A 5,499-nucleotide genomic window follows, 5' to 3' on the forward strand; every position below is an offset into this window, starting at 1 on the left:
AGGCTGCCGGACTTCATGTGAGAAAGCAAGAACTAAAACCAGTAGAAGTAGGCCTCCCACTGGCCCAAGGCCTAAGATTTCATTGCACTAGCTTCTCGGCATTAACATTCTGTAGAACAAGTTTAGAAATAAATGCTTAACGAATTGGCAAGCAAAACCAAATTCCAACCAGATTGCATTTTTTATTCACCTTTTACAATCTCATTCATTTTCCATAACATTTGGAGCTGTTGTTTGAAAGTTTAATTTTCCTTTTTATCTACTACTTTCTTATTATTGACTTAAATTATTCTTGAACCATGGATAAGCGAACTAATGTGGGTTTACCATGAGTCATTTATTATGCATCATCTAAGATAACATAGAACCCTTCACCTCTAGCAGAAGCTGTTTAGTAATTACTTCCAATTACTAACAAATTAAGAACAGCATGTGCTCCAAAAGCAGTTTCTAAACAAGCTCAAATCTGGCTATATTTCAACACTTTTAAATTTTAATTCTCTGGATGTATTAAAAATCTATTAAGATGGTTAAAAGGAAATAAAAGCTAGATGTATAAGTCCAAAAGAAGTCTCCAAATGTCCCCTATAGCCTTTCTTAGATAATATTATGACTTGATCATCTCCATTTGAACACTTACTTCCAGAAAAGTCGATTTTCGGGATAATCAACCTCTTTGTGTTGATTGACCACAAGCTTCTATGTTCAGAAGTTTACTTTAATTAAGAGTGAGGTATTGAATGGTAACTGGATCTCCAGTAGTTGAAATGGGCTTCTTCTTGTCTAGAATAAAGGCCTTTGTTAGCTAGATGGCCCTGGAGAGAGCAGGAACCCCTAAATTCCTCTCCTTCAAGACTTACAGCCTTAAATATCCTTGGAAATACCCCAATTTCTCAGTGATCTGCTGGGGGAGTTTGTATGCCATTGGCTGCTGATCAGGCATTTCATTTACAGGGCAGATGAGAGTGGTCTCCTTTATTTCCCACTTGGCACTGAAGAAGTTGTGGCCTTTGGGGGTTAACTAGTTACTGCCCAGCACACTGTACACAGATTGTGCCAATGAGGTGTACACGTTTTCCTCCTACTCACTTTGTGGAGCACACTGGTGGTGAACACAGGGTGCTGGACCTTATAAGGGGTTTCCATCATGGAGGGATCTTTTGAAACAATAGCAATGCTGCCAGAGGGGGGGAAATGGAACTACTTTTTAGATAATACGGTTCTGTTAGCCAGGACTCACCTTCATTGGAAAAAAAACTTTCTAGAAATTCCAAATGAAGATAAAAGTTTATTTGCTAAGTTGTCAATATCAGCTTTGTGTTCTTCAACAAGTACTATTACTCATGGTCGAGTGTTTGCCAATGGCATTGAAATTGTTTCTTTTCCTCTTCCTTTGTCTTTCTTTCTTTCTTCCTTTCTTTCTTCCTTTCTCTTTCTCTTTCTTTCTTTCTTTCTTTCTTTCTTTCTTTCTTTCTTTCTTTCTTTCTTTCTTTTTCTTTCTTTCTTTCTTTCTTTCTTTCTTTCTTTCTTTCTTTCTTCCTTCCTTCCTTCCTTCCTTCCTTCCTTCCTTCCTTCTTTCCTTCCTTCCTTCCATTTTCTGCCTTACTTCTTTCCTTAATATATATATTCTATATATATAACTTCTTTCCTTTTTATATATAATATATATACATGTAAATATATTTATGACTCTCTGATTTCTTCCCTGAACAGCAAGATGTCACCCACTGCCTTACCCCTAACCTAAATCATGGTCTCCCAGCTTACTGCTTATTCAAGGGCTAGGTAATAAATTCCATTTCCTTTTGAAAAATTTCCTTCACCAGCTGGTTAATATCCACAGAGTCGTGTGTCTTCCTCTTCCTACCGTCCCATGTCTCCCACTCCCACCCACTCAACCTCCAGCCCCTGAACACATCCAAAACATATCAGATAAAAGACTTTCCTTTCCTTGAGATCCAAACTGGGAACCTGGAGCCAGACGCTGTTGCACAACATTGGCTCCTAACTCTCATTGTCACAGTTTCAACTCACCTGTCAGCATTCAGCTGTACAAGCTTCATAATGTTGCCCAAAAGAGGAGCAGAAACCAAGGGCAGATGCCTCAGCCTTTTAGAAGTTGCTTGTAAAACAATAATGGAGCAATATACTTTGAAGTGTGTTTTGAATTTCTTAAAAAAGGAAAAATCTCCTAACACTCATCAGAACAGTTTACTATATACTGTGAATTGTTAGTGGCTAGGATCTCATGGGTTGCAGCTTGCCTGCAGGACTGTTTCTGTAATCCCTTGGATTTCCCACATTCTGTTTCTTCATGGATTCCCTCTGCAGCTAAAAATTTCAAGGATTTTCCCAACCCCAAAGATAGAAGTTGATACTCAAAACCTAAAAGCTGCATTTTCCAAGCAATATAGATGTTAGACTCCTTCATGAACCTCAGACCTAGCCTGGGCTTCTAGAAAATGCAGCTCTTGGCCGGGAGCAGTGGCTCACACCTATAATCCCAGCACTTTGGGAGGCTAAGGCAGGTGGATCACCTGAGGTCAGGAGTTCGAGACCAGCCTGGCCAACATGGCACAACCCTGTCTCTACTAAAAAATACAAAAATTAGCTGGGTGTGGTGGTGAGCACCTGTAATCCCAGCTACTCAGGAGGCCGAGGCAGGAGAAATACTTGAACCCAGGAGACAGAGGTTGCAGTGAGCCAAGATTGCGCCATTGTGCTCCAGCCTGGGCAACAAGACCGAAACTCCATCTCAAAGAAAATAAAAAAGAAAAAAGAAAAAAAGAAAAGAAAAAGGAAAAAGAAAAAAAGAAAATGTAGTTCTTTTTCCTGGTCCACAAGGCTCACCCCAACCCTGAGCCCATCCAGAGAGAGATTCTAATCTCCTGTACCACTTACCATCTGTACCAATCATGAAACACTTAGCAGAGAATGCTTCAGGACACAAATATATTGAGATCCCTATTACCATCTATTGATGGCATCTTTGCTGCCTCATCACTCACAGCCAACCAGTGACAAATTACCTCTAGGGTGAGGAATTTATCCCTTCTTTAAATGCCTTATTTGGATTATTCTCTTACTGTAACAGCACATGTCCACAGTAGAAATTAAGGGAGAAAAACAATAGAGAGAGAATAAAAATAGAATCTCCTCTAACCACCCTACTCAGAAGGAGCTTTGGTTACTAAGCTATATTACAGTTACCTCATTATAATAACAAAAATTGTGTCTACAAGTGTGTATTATAGGGCTGAAATGAACATTTTCATAGCCAAATCTTTTGTGTGTAGCCAGGAATATTTTTATCTTTGTTTTTACTTTTATTAGTTTTTCTTCATTTTCTTCTTCCTTTTTAAAAAAAATTATAATTTTTTAAAATGAAACACTTCACAAATTTGCATGTTATCTTTGTGCAAGGAGCATGTTAATCTTCTCTGTATCATTCCGATTTTAGTATATGTGTTAATGGTGTAAGGTGTCCGGATTCTTGGCGGGTTGAACAAAGAATTGGACAAAACGCACAAACAAAGAAGGGTTTTATTGAAACTGAAAGTACACTCCATGGTGTGGGAGCCGGCCTGAGCATAGGAGCTAAAGATCCTGTTACAGAACTTTTGGGAGTTGAAATAACCTCTAGAGGATGCCATTTGGTACTTGGGGTATGCCCTATGTAAATGGAAAGGACGAAATAAAGTTACAAAGTCATTTACTTGACCCTACGCCCAATGGAGAGGATATTTCCTGTCATAGCTAAAGTGTGCATTGGCCTCATGTTCGCTGCCTCCAGACCCTGTTTTCCTGCCTCATTTCCCCACTGAGAGATATGATGCCCATAAATTTTATGGGAGGCAGAGGGACTGATGGCCTTTTTTCTGTAACTGCTTCATGCTGGCTTGGGACGTAGTCCCTTCCTATTGAGGATCACAGAACTCTCACCCTACTCCGTCTAGTGGAGGCAGGGTAGCTCCTTAATGATCAGGGGTGGTGTCTTCACCTAGAACTGGCTGGAACCTTTGTTGCATGATCATCTGAAGCTTGATGGTCTCTAGGCAACAGGAAATGAAGTTGGTTAAAAGATTTAATGGGAACTTCAGGGGGTGGATACCTATGCTGTCAGAAATGTTTGTTATAGAGATTTGCAGGAGGGAAAAAACAAAACCTGATCTGTTCTAGAATCTATGTGTTTCCTTAAAGTCTTAGCATGAGCAATTCCATTTTGGTTTGGTTTGGTTTGATTTGTGGGGGCCTAATGTATGAGCTTAATCCAAAATGGCCTGCCAGAATTATTTTTTTTAATTCCCCCCTTTTTTGGTCAGGTTCTTACTTAGGTGAGAGTGTGACCAAAACTTGTGGCCTTAGCGCCACTCTCAGTTACCATCATTTTGGGTTTCCGATTTCAGCATGTCATTCATAAGTCACGATGTCCTCATGGTTGCACATTTCTTTCAGCTCTTATCATTCAAATTGGAGGGAGACTATATGACATTCTAGAGAGGGCTGCATGCAAGTATTTAAAATCTTTGAGAGAATACAGTGCAGCAGTGAAACTATTACTGTGACTATTGGGAGGATAATACCAAGAGTTTGGAGCATGCTCCTTATCCAGGGTCCCCATAAACCAAACCTCCTAAAATTAAATAGATCAAAGAATGAGCTAGGTAAAGAGTTTATTCACTTGACTAAGCAATTTCTTCATCAATCCCCTACCACTGAATTTCTATAATCTTCATTTGATGTATTTCCCCATAGGCCACAATTGCCAGCAGCTGCACAGGTACTTTTCTGTTTAGCTAAGTCTATTATTTAGCATAACTTTCACAAGAGAATTTAAAAGTCTGTTGTGTAACTGTAGCCTTTACAGCAGAATTTGCTCTAGAACCTATCATGAGGGATACATTTCTAATCATTGCTTTTTTTATTTTAAACCGTGGAAAAAGGACCTAACAAATGATGCCCTTTTAGAAGAGTGAAGGCCTTCTGGCAATGTTCTCTTTAACCCATGATGTGGGTTAAGAGGAGTAAACCAATGTTTTGTTTTTGACTGATTATGAGGCAACACGTGTACCATTAAAGTTTCTGACCTGCATTGGGCCTTTGTCTTTTATCTATCAAAGTATAAGGTTATCCATGTATAAGACTGACTGCAAACTCCTTCACAAGTAAAAGTATACCCCATAAGTGCACATAACAGACCCCTTTTCCACTTCTATGTTCATAGAGGCATAAGCAAGAAAAAATATTCAAAGATAAGTTTCATGATAGAAGTCTTGATCTGTGAACTTGGGAAAAGCTGTTCACATCAAGGATGCCATCCTCTTTTGGGAGAAATTTCCCTGGTTAGCTTTACCTCCAGGGTTTATCTTAAGAGTAGAGAGGCAGGGTCGGACGCGGTGGCTAAAGCCTGTAATCCCAGCACTTTGGGAGGCCGAGATGGGAGGATCACAAGGTCAGGAGTTGGAGACCAGCCTGACCAACTGGTGAAACCCTGTCTCT

At 39.7% G+C, this 5,499-nt stretch overlaps 1 non-coding gene across 1 annotated transcript; it reads right to left on the reverse strand.

Annotated features, from left to right (window-relative positions):
- Window positions 1-3,377: 3,377 nt before the first annotated feature.
- LOC119624574 (U6 spliceosomal RNA) lies at window positions 3,378-3,482 on the reverse strand. The gene has a single exon (XR_005240738.1). It is a non-coding gene; the product is annotated as a U6 spliceosomal RNA (small nuclear RNA).
- Window positions 3,483-5,499: the final 2,017 nt, after the last annotated feature.

Source organism: Chlorocebus sabaeus, chromosome 12 (genome assembly GCF_047675955.1).
Source record: "Chlorocebus sabaeus isolate Y175 chromosome 12, mChlSab1.0.hap1, whole genome shotgun sequence".
In the NCBI taxonomy this organism is placed as follows: domain Eukaryota; kingdom Metazoa; phylum Chordata; class Mammalia; order Primates; family Cercopithecidae; genus Chlorocebus; species Chlorocebus sabaeus.